Source organism: Mus musculus, chromosome 8 (genome assembly GCF_000001635.26).
Source record: "Mus musculus strain C57BL/6J chromosome 8, GRCm38.p6 C57BL/6J".
In the NCBI taxonomy this organism is placed as follows: Eukaryota; Metazoa; Chordata; class Mammalia; order Rodentia; family Muridae; genus Mus; species Mus musculus.
This window is the reverse complement of record NC_000074.6, coordinates 22,398,672-22,409,723: the sequence shown is the minus strand read 5'-3', so window position 1 is coordinate 22,409,723 and position 11,052 is coordinate 22,398,672. Positions and strand designations below refer to the sequence as shown.

At 43.5% G+C, this 11,052-nt stretch overlaps 1 long non-coding RNA gene and 1 pseudogene across 1 annotated transcript; both read right to left on the bottom strand.

Moving 5' to 3' along the window:
* Positions 1-1,174: 1,174 nt before the first annotated feature.
* Gm6009 lies at positions 1,175-2,197 on the bottom strand (annotated as a pseudogene).
* Positions 2,198-10,132: 7,935 nt separating this feature from the next.
* 1810012K16Rik (RIKEN cDNA 1810012K16 gene) lies at positions 10,133-11,003 on the bottom strand. The gene is made up of 3 exons (NR_045473.1): positions 10,741-11,003; positions 10,446-10,577; positions 10,133-10,279 (listed from the first exon to the last, which is right to left on the bottom strand). It is a non-coding gene; the product is annotated as an RIKEN cDNA 1810012K16 gene (long non-coding RNA).
* Between the last annotated feature and the right edge of the window lie 49 nt (positions 11,004-11,052).

The following is an 11,052-nucleotide window of genomic DNA, read 5'->3' as shown; positions in this document are numbered from 1 at the left end:
TCAAACATCAGCAGAAAAATTACATGTACGTGCAGGGTGTCAGAGTTCTGTGAGTTGTTGACTCAGTTCAGATAGCCCTGTTATGTCCTCACATTCCTCTTTATCTTTAAGGTTAAGCTGTTCCCAGGAATATTTTAACTACGGGGCATACCCGGGTTAGTTTTTTCTTTTTTCTCAGCCCCAGGCAGCCTCTAGGCTCACAAACAACCAGCAATTTCTGAGTACTTTATATGACTTACAGGTCTTGAAATTTCATCTTTCTTTCAACACCTAAAAAGTTATGTATTCCGTGAAAACACCCACTACCATATATATGTGTGTGTGTGTGTGTGTGTGTGTGTGTGTGTGTATTTCCTTTAGTAGATAAAAGGATCTTTAAAATTAACTAAAGTAAAAGAATACTGTTTCCCCCACTGCAAGCAAGGGTAAAATATCTCGTTTTGTTTTGTTTTGTTTTGTTGTTGTAGCCACCTAAACAGTGCCAGCTTTTGAAGACACCTACGTCTACAGTGAGCTCTACTAGTCTCTGCTGAATCTGCCTCCTCATGTTTGTTCTATGGGAGAATTTACAATCAACTTTGAACATTCCTTAATGATGAACCTGAAAGTAAACTTAGGAACTGTGATAACATAAGGGGCTCACTTCCCTAATTAGACAGGGACATTATTTGTTCATCCACCTCTGCTTCAACCAATCAACCTTACAAAAAGACTTCTGGGCTGGCGAGATGGCTCAGTGGGTAAGAGCACTGACTGCTCTTCCAAAGGTCCTGAGTTCAAATCCCAGCAACCACATGGTGGCTCACAACCACCCTGACCTTTTCTGGTGCATCTGAAGCCAGCTACAGTGTACTTACATATAATAATAAATAAGTAAAACAAAAAACAAAAAAAACCAAAAAACCTTCCTGTACCACGACCATGACTGAAGCAGTGAGAATAGATGTAAATACATCGAAGGGGCCAGGTCATTTCCTTTCCATCCTTTGGCTTTGCATTTGTGAGCTACCAATTAGGACACAACATTTTCAGCCTTCTCGTGTTCACAACCGGAAATTGTTAGGAAAGCACACCAATTGTTCTAGTTTTCACGAGTCAAATGTAAAACAGATTTTGTTATGGATGGGAGAAAGAAAACGTGAATGAGAGGTATGTGCTAGCTGCTTAGGTGGGGGAGCAGGGCTCAGAGTCACTGTACGTTAAGAGCACGTGCTGAAACTTCACGGAATTTTGTGTATTTGGGACTAAAGACATGAACGGGTATCCTTTCCTTTGCCTTCTTCGTATTGTCATTTTCAGATTCTGTCAGATGCTCAGTCCCAGTGATCTGGGCAAGGATCCGGAAAGAACGAGACTGAGTCGTTCAAGTCCGGGGGCGCCAGTCCTCAGTGTCCTCTGGCATCGCTGTGAGCGGGTATGCGATAAAACTCCGTGTTGCGCTCCACAATGTGTTTTCTTGGTGGGCCGTTTTGCTGCTTAATGTCACCCTGGGATCCTCTTCTCTGTCCCTCTGCTAGCTCCTGAGCAGACTCGGAACACACGCTGGTGACTGTGGGCTGCCATGGGACATTAACTGCAGGTTTACCAGTGTTCGGTGGAGATGAACACTGGTCAGCACTAAGATTGGCACTAACATGCAGTCTGGATGCAGAGAGGTGGAGGGGAGTGGCTGCGGCCACAGGTGGTGGGGAAGCATGTGATGAAGTGGCGGCATGGGCTGGGGTGAACGCAGACGATGGTGGTGATGGGATGGATGTGACTTTTGGTAAGACACAGAACCAAAGGGCCGTGGTGCTTTATTGTAGGCCATATTGGTAGTGGAAGTGACTTTGGATACAGCAGGAGATGTAATGGGCACAGGCTTAACTACTTAACTACTTCCTTGACCTTCCTTCTGGACCGTAACCAGCTCAGTCTTGGCTGTAGCTGAAGCTCTTTGTAGAGTCATATTCAAGGAAGCCCGTACAATCTTAATCTTGTTCTGGGCTTCAAGATGCATCATTCCCTGTGCACTGATCCTATCGATGCTGAGAAACATGTCGCCTATTCTGACATGTGTCTGAGATGCCTTGCCACTATCCTTCAGACTAGAGATGGTCAGAGGCATGTTGAAATCCTTGCCACGTTGGAGCCAGAAACCCCAAGGAGCTGGGTCGACCAATGACACATTGCAGTTGCTCATGGTTCCCTGGGCTCAACGTGCAGTTCTAGAAAATGAAAGAAACTCCGGACCGGTGCAGCGCACCCTCCGCCTCAGACCAGCGTTGACAAGTCTCTCAGGGATTTTCTGAGGAATGTCTTCATAAAAACGTTTTCTGATCTTCCCATGTAACTGGGGGCTGGCAGATATAACGTTATTTGTGACATTTGTATCTCTCAATCTGACTCTCAGACTTTTGAAATAACGGAAACATAAGAATGGGATTTCCTTAGGAATCTCATGGTGGAAGACAGAAGGCACACCAGCCAGAGGACTAACTTGTCTCCCTGAAAGGGATTTCAGAAACATCTTATCAAACGGCCTTATGGGGGAAGCTAAAACTCAGGTAATGGTGACAGTGCCCACACCCAGAGAAGAACTGCTGGGATGTGTGCGTCCTTCTATTTGAGCTTTGATTTACTTCAGGACCCCAAAGGTGGACTTGAGACATTTTCTAGATCCCTGTCCTCCCTTCCCAAAGTGAGCACATTAAACACTTACTATTTTTTCTTTCCACTTTTAATAGGCTCATCGTGGAAGGGTGACTTGGTGCAAATTATGATGCTCAGGTTACTTGTTAGAAAACAGTCTGGGATAGTAAATAAATAAATAAATAAATAATATTTTTTTAAAAAGAACAAATTACATGTCACTCAGCCATTTAGAGAGAAAGAGACAGACAGACAGATGGACAGACAGACAGAGAAGAAATATCACCACCATAAGTCTATATGGCAAATGTTACCTTTTAATCCTTTGTGTTACTAAGCATCCCTCAAATTCTAAAGAAATAAACTGTCTTTTATTTTTTCTCAACTGAGTACACTTAATTTCAAGTAATTGTATCATGGGTCTATGATAATTGTCTTCAACATTTTTTGTTGTTTCCATATTTTTTGTTCCCAAAAGATTTTTTTAAGCAAACTGTGGCACTTTGGTTACTTTTTAAATTTATTTTTATTATGTGCTAAAATTATTTTTTGGCATGCCCAAGTAAAATACATATGAAGAGTCAAATACAAATATTGTAATCATATAGTAAGGCCTGATAAATACATATTGTTTATGAATTTGAGTCCTCTAAACATCTTACAACCTATTAAATGACATCTTTGGGAATATTAAATGTTTCAACAAACATCCCATTTAACTGGAAGTCCAGACATCAACCTTGTAATGATGAGACCCTTTAATACCATTCCTCATGTTGTGACCATCCCAACTATAAAATGATTTCATTGCCATTTCATAACTAATTTTGCTAGTCATGGATCATAGTGTAAATATCTCATATGGAGGCTATCTTTTATGCGACCCCCATCATGACCCACAGGTTTAGAATTCACTGCCTTAAGCCAACAGAGTAAGGAAAGGAAAAACAGTGTAAGGAGAGATGATTGATGCAGATTACCAGGGGAAGTTGGAGCGCTCTTCTACAACGGTGTGTGTCTCTTAGTGCCACTGTTTCCTGCGATTAGAATCGATGGGAAACTTCCTTCTGCAGATGTTTTCAGAATGCCACAGTGTACCAGCTACTGCTCTCGATCAATTACATTTCATAGACTTTATGGAGATGATGAAATGGTTCTGTGTGTGTCCTGCCCACAAGCCACAAACCACAAGCTACAAGCTGCTACTCAGCTCCTGTTGTGGCTAGGTATGACTAACACAACAGAGAGTCTGGATTTTAAAATTCATTTTGCTATATGGAAATCAAGCAGCTACACATCGTTAAGAGCTACTAAAAAGTAGAGACATGTCAGTTAAAAGCATTAAATCCTGCTGGAGAGATGGCTCAGCGGTTAAGAGAACTGACTGCTCTTCCGAAGGTCCTGAGTTCAAATCCCAGCAACCACATGGTGGCTCATAACCATCCATAATGAGATCTGATACCCTCTTCTGGCGTGTCTGATGACAGCTACAGTGAACTTACATATAGCAATAAATAAATCTTAAAAAAAAAAGCATTAAATCCCTGCTCTCGTTAGTTTACAACTGCGGATAGCAGTGAGGTAGTCACGCCAACAACAAACAAACGAGGAAATGAACATACAGAGCATGCTCAGTGCTACAGAGAATATAACGTAGAATAGATAACAAGGAGATGTAGAATGTTTTAAAAGAGGTTGTCAGGGGCTGGAGAGATGCCTCAGTGGTTGAGAGCACTTGCTACTCTTCCAGAGGACCCAGGTTTGATTCCCTGAACTCATAACCTTTTGTAACCGCAGCTCCTGAGGATTCAGTGTCCTCTTCTGGCATTCATAGACTCTGCACGCATTGCATGTGATGTGCAGGCTTAGGCACACACCCAGACACAGAACCCACTGCTTCAGCATTCTAACAAAAACGAATTCTACCACACCAGGCTTGTCTGGCAGTATTTTTACTATGACAACGATTACTGCCAACTCTGTTCCTCAAACAGTACTTATTAACACATTCAAAGTAGTCTTGGTGTTAAGTCTAAGTAAAAGCATGGGCCTAGGTATGGACGGGGCTCAATGAGTAGTAATTAAGTACTTTCAGTTTTAAAGCAAGGAGACGTGTAGGTGTGTCCAGCATTTTGACACTGTGACATGATGTTGTCATTGACAATTTTTCTTGGGGGGATCACATTCATAGCTATCCTGGGATGCTTGTAGCCTATGGGTCTCAGATTGGATAAACCTGCTAGGGAATAATCCAATGCAGGTATGTATAAAGGAAGTCAGGGTAGAGTAGAGACTCAGACAGAGACAGAGAGAGCTCTGTAAGTCCTGGTGTAATCTATCAAATTGATCGCCATGACTCATTTTGACAGAAGCGATGGAAGCCTGCCATGGCAAGGAACAAACACATCACAGCTCCTGGACCTCAGCAAGACATGGAGTAGGCACAGTAAGAACAGCCCTTGTTGGAGTCACGAGGTCACGAGAGTTCAACAGGTGGCGACTGCCCAATGATCTAAGTCAGGATCTTGAGCTCCCTCCAGCCAAAGCACACTGGGGAAACTTATGCTTAAACCAAGCTCCAGGGAGCCTGTCGAGGTGCCCTGATGTTCATAGATCCCTGCTGTTTCCCTTGTCCATTTCTCTGACCAGTCTGGAGTTTACCAATAGCTGTTCCGCATGGTTTAAACTCCTTACCTGTCTTGGAGGGGGGGGCTTTCTTAACACTGAAGTGAGTTCTGCATGTTGAAGGAAGAAAGCAAAATCCAATCTGGCCTGCTTCTATGTAGAGATGGCTAAGGCTAGAGACCAAGAGTGTGGCATTATAGCTGTCTCTCAAAACCTGACCTTTGGCAATGAGCAAAACCAGGCAGGGATGGCATAGGATGGTTTATCATGCAAGTATGGTGAGGATCATGCCCAGCTTTGGAAGAACAGAAACACAAATGGAGAGTGGCACAGACTAACGTACAGAGCTCTACAGAGCTATAGCAGGGGCTTCTAGGGCAGACCAGCTCTGTGGTGGGATAGAGAGAGGCCTTGTTCAAGGAAGGTGTTCACGGAGTCCAAAACTTCCATCCAGCCATCGGAAAAGTTAAAGTGTTCCTTTAACCAGAGGCCTTTTACACCTCAGCAAAATATAGAGTTATCTACTGTTGATTTTATTTAAGAGCCCCAATGAATATACCAATTGAAAGAGGCCATATTTCTTGCATAACATATCCTGCTGTGGGATTCCTCTGACACCCACTTTTGCATCCCTCATCCTCTTGGGCTGCAATCTGCAAGGGTTTTTGTTTGTTTGTTTTCTTTTCTTTTCTTTCCTTTTTTTATTGACATAAAGTCTCGCTTTGTGGTTGAAGCTTGTTTTGAAGGTAGGATTTATATTGGTACCCTGGGATCACAAGTATGTGCCATCAGATTTGCTATGATTTGGATCCTAAATGTCTTCCATAGGCACCCATGTTGAAAGCTTTGTTCCAAGATAACCATGTGCTGGGACATGGTGGAACACTGGGGAGATCGGGCTTAGAGGGAGGAAGTTAAGGCATCGGGGTCACTTATTTTGTGGTGTGCATGATTGTTTTGCTTGTGTGTATGTCTGTGCAAAGTGCACTCCTGGTACCTGCAGATGTCAGAAGAGGGCATTGGTTCCTCAGAAATGGAATTATGAACTGCTGTGAGCCACCATGTGGGTGCAGTTCCTCTGCAAGAACAACACATGGTCTATGTTGCTGAGATATCTTTGCAGCCCATTGGGGCCTTGATCTTGATGAAGGGAGTGTTTGCTCTCAGGACACCATGAGGTGAGAAGCTGCATTCTACAACCCAGCCCACCATGATGACCATCACCACAGACCTCCAAAGAACTGAGCCTGAACTATGATATGATCTGTGATCTATCATAGATCTGCTGATCTATGATAATGAGCCCTCTAAGCTGACATCATCTTATCACAATAACAGAATGAAACTAAGACAAATACTGTGCACAACGGCAACTTAAGGGAGAAAGGGGTTTATTTGGCTTATAATGTCAGGCTAGTCTATTTTGTGGGGAAGTCACAGAGGCAGGAGAATGAGACAGATGGTCACACTACATCTGTGGTCAACAGAACGGAAAGGCAAATGTATCCAAGAAGTCTGCTTGTTTCTAATTATTGTTCAGCTAGTTTTCCTCCTCTTACTATTATACAGTTCAGAACCCTGGTTGTCAAATGGTTCTGTGACCCAGGCAGGACTCAGGACCACATTGCTATCACACTCACAGGAGACACACCAACTTTCCAGAAAGTGAGTCAGTTCAACTGCAGCCTCTGCAACTTCATCACCACGTGGAATAGTATTAGGAAGTCCTGGTAGGAGTGACTCCCACTGCCAAAGGTCTTTTCAGTGACTTGGTAAACATGGGGGATCTGGCCATTGATAGTCAGGGCTCCTTGGAATTCAGAGATATCCTGTTCCATATGACCAAAACCCAGAGCCAGCTGGATGAGATGCTGGAGTCTTTTCATGAGAGCTGCTTGTGCAGAAGGCATAGCTGCATTCTTGTACCTGAGTGCAGCATCAGAGAAATACCAGACAGAGCAGAAGAGCAAAGGAAACGCCCCGGACAAGAAGTGGGAGCAGCTGAAGATTCCTTATGTAAAAATAAATACGCACATGCATCTTGTTCATATGTAAACATGTGCTACCTTTTTCTCTTTCTCTTTCTCTTTTTCTTTTTCTCTTTGGTTTTTTGAGACAGGGTTTCTCTGTATAGCCCTGGCTGTCCTGGAACTCACTCTGTAGACCAGGCTGGCCTCGAACTCAGAAATCCACCTGCCTCTGCCTCCCGAGTGCTAGGATTAAAGGTGTGTGCCACCACTGACCGGCTGTGCTCATCTTTTATAAATGCTAAACTTATATACATACCAAAGAATTATTTTAAAAATACTTGTGGCTTATTATAAGTAAATGTTACATTTGTATATATGTTTTATCTCCCTAAATACCTGTGGTCACATAAAATGTTTTTGAGTAAAGAAGATTGCTGCTATAAAACTTTTAGGAAAACTTAGACATGGACTCTGATGTGTAAATGCAACAAAATTGCTTTTGGTACACACACACACACACACACACACACACACACACACAGAAGCAATCACATATGAGATGAGATTTCCACATGCAAAGGTTACATCTTGTCAGAACACAGCTGTGCTAACTTGTCCACAGTGTGCCTAGCTCTATGCTGGCAAAGCACAGTAGAGACAGCATGTCCTGAAAAGTCTCCAATGTTTGCTAGCTGGTCCTTTTCATGAGTTTGTTGGGTCCTGTTCTACATGAATTATGAATAATTCTATTCTCTGTCCACCATTTGTTATTATTGTAATCGTTATTATTGTTGTTGAGAGAAGACATTGATCCCACTACTGGGCCAATGGAACACATCGTGAAGTCTGACAGTGAACTGTCAGGGAGGAGAGATATGCTTCCCTCTGATGAAAAGGCGGTGTGTGAAAATGGCCCCTTCTTACTTGCATAACCCATGTAAGGCTGAAGTACTCGGCAGAGTACCAGCTGTCTTAGACACACTAGGGAAAAGGCAGTCTGGAAAATCTGACCCGGACATGGCTGACCGGGACCTTTCCCACTTTTTGATATCTTTTCATGTACAAATTGATTACGTTACCTGTAGCCAAATTTGTTTTAAAATATATGAGAGGAGAGGTTTTTTTTCCAGTTATGGCTTACTGTTTCCTACTGTAATCGATTCATCCATAATTATTTTGCCATTATATTTTATCCTTTAAAAATATACATTTAAGACTCATAAAATACACATGGGATTTGACTTTCCTTCCCTCATTTCCACAAATGCCATAAAAATTCCCAAAGGAAAAAAACACATAAAAGAAATTGTCCCCTTTCAAACATTGTCCTAACAACTATTTCACCGATGCAACATTCTCCTTTTCTTTCACATAGTTTTACAGAAATCCAAATCTATGTTTGTTTTTCTCAGTGTCAAAGATTGGTTGTACTGACTCCAAACAAGACCCAAGGGAGTTTGCAACAGAAGTTCTATCAGTAGTCAAGAATACTTAGTGGGTATGAGGATGTGTAATTAGAGCATTAATTTCTTTCTCCTCGATCACCAAGTGCACATTTGAATCCAAGATGTTCTGTGTTTGTGATTTGCTTGCAACTCCAGTTTCACACTGCGTTATCTGCCCCCCACCCCCTGCCCCATGATGTCATTAACCTGCACATTGTGAAATTCTGGTACACCGACAAAGGTTTGATTCCTGTAGTCAGTCAGTCTGTCCTCTCACCTGCGTCAAACCTGCTGCCTTACTGGCCAGCCACACTGATATCTTGCATAATCCCAAGGGTAGTCACCATTACCTTGAGCAGAGAGTCCTGTGTGTGACTGTTTGTTCATTTGGAAGTCAGCCCTGAGACACACTTTGTTGTCCAATGAGAGCAGTGTTCTTTGCCTGTGACATGCTGTTTTCAAGAGGACAGAGAGGTAGGTCAGCAGTTAAGAGCACTCACTTGTCTTAGAGTTTCTATTCCTGCACAAACATCATGACCAAGAAGCAAGTTGGGGAGGAAAGGGTTTATTTAGCTTACATTTCCACATTGCTGTTCATCACCAAAGGAAGTCAGGACTGGAACTCAAGCAGGTCAGGAAGCAGGAGCTGATGCAGAGGCCATGGAGGGATGTTACTTACTGGCTTGCTTCCCCTGGCTTGCTCAGCCTGCTTTCTTATAGAACCCAGGACTACCAGCCCAGGGACACCCACAAGGGGCCCTCTCACCTTGATCACTAATTGAGAAAATGCCTTGCAGCTGGATCTCATGGAGGCACTTCCCCAACTAAACTCCTTTCTCTGTGGTAACACCAGCCTGGATCAAGTTGACACACAAAACCAGCCAGTACAATTGACACTCCCCCCTCAACTTGACACACAAACACATCACTATAAAGGAAGCACACAAGGAAGACGGCTCACCACTGGTACCTCTTGTTGTTCAAGGGACAACTTTGCCTTGCAGCCTCCACAGGTGCCAGCATGCATGTTTTCATACATACACATCAATTTCAGAATTAAAGGAATCTTTAAAAACGTGAAAAGGCTCATAGGGAGGCTGAAGCGGAGTGGGAAGCTGGTGGTGTAGGGGTCACATGACCCTGAGACTCTTCCAATTGAATAGGGCTAGAGTTAAAGATAGTTTTATCACTCCTGTGAACCACAGTTTTCTTAAGTATTCCCTGCTCCTTTTGATTTTATGATTCTTTTTTAAAGATTTATTTTATTTATGTGTAGTGTGTGTGTGTGTGTGTGTGTGTGTGTGTGTGTACCCCTGAAGGAACCTGCAGATGCTTACAGAAGCCAGACGGGGGAGCTGGATACACACCAGCGCTGGACTTGGGCGCTACCAGATGTGGGCTAAGAACTGAATTTTAGTTTCGTTCTGTTGCAGCAATGAAACACTGTTGCCTAAACTGCAGCTTGGAAAAGGTTTATTTGGCATTCTCTTCCAGATTGACGGAAGGCAGGAAGTCAAGGCAGAAGCCATGTAGGAATACAGATTACCGACTCACTTTCTTGGTTGATCTCTGGACGATGCTTTTTTCCCCCCTCCAATCCAGGACTTCCTGCCAGAGGAATGACACCACCCATAGTGGGCTGGGCTCTCCAGCATCAATTACTGATCAAGACATTGCTGCTACGGACCTTTCCATCCTCAGACTGACTGGATTTAGGCAATCCCTCTACTGATTCTAGGCTGAGTCAAGTTGATAAGTATCAAAGGTTCTTTACCTCTGCGCCCTCACTCCAGCGTCACTTTGAGCTTCTAATTAAAGCCTCAGGAATATATCGCTGGGAACTATAAAACCTGCAGCGGCAGCTTATATTGTTGTCTTTTCCATAATGTTCCTGGGAATGGATTTCCTTAGGGGAGAAAGAATGAAACCTAAAGCGACACAAAATAGACAATCAGACAAGCAACTAAAACCTAGGGATGTAGCTCTGTTGGCAGAGCGCTTGCCTAGCATGCAGGAAGCCCCACGTTTCATCCCAGCCACCTCACAAATCCAAGCCTGGTGGAACAAACCTGAAATTCCTTCTCTTGGAAGGGGGAGGTAGGAAGATCAGGAAGTTCCTGACCACCCTCAGCCATATAGCAAGTTAAGCCTGGGCTATGCGAGACCCTGTCTGTAGACAAATAAACAGATGATTTAAAAAGCTGCCCATAAGGGAACTTATAGTTCACCACTACCATTCTAGTACTTTCCATTTACTGTTAAAGCCACAGCCTCCTGGGGCTGGATAACGCTGGGAGACCTCAAGGTGAGTCCTCCCGGAGGCTGCCAGCTCGGCAGTCAGCGAGGAGAGCAGATTTCCGTTTCCTTGGCCAGCCTTCGGG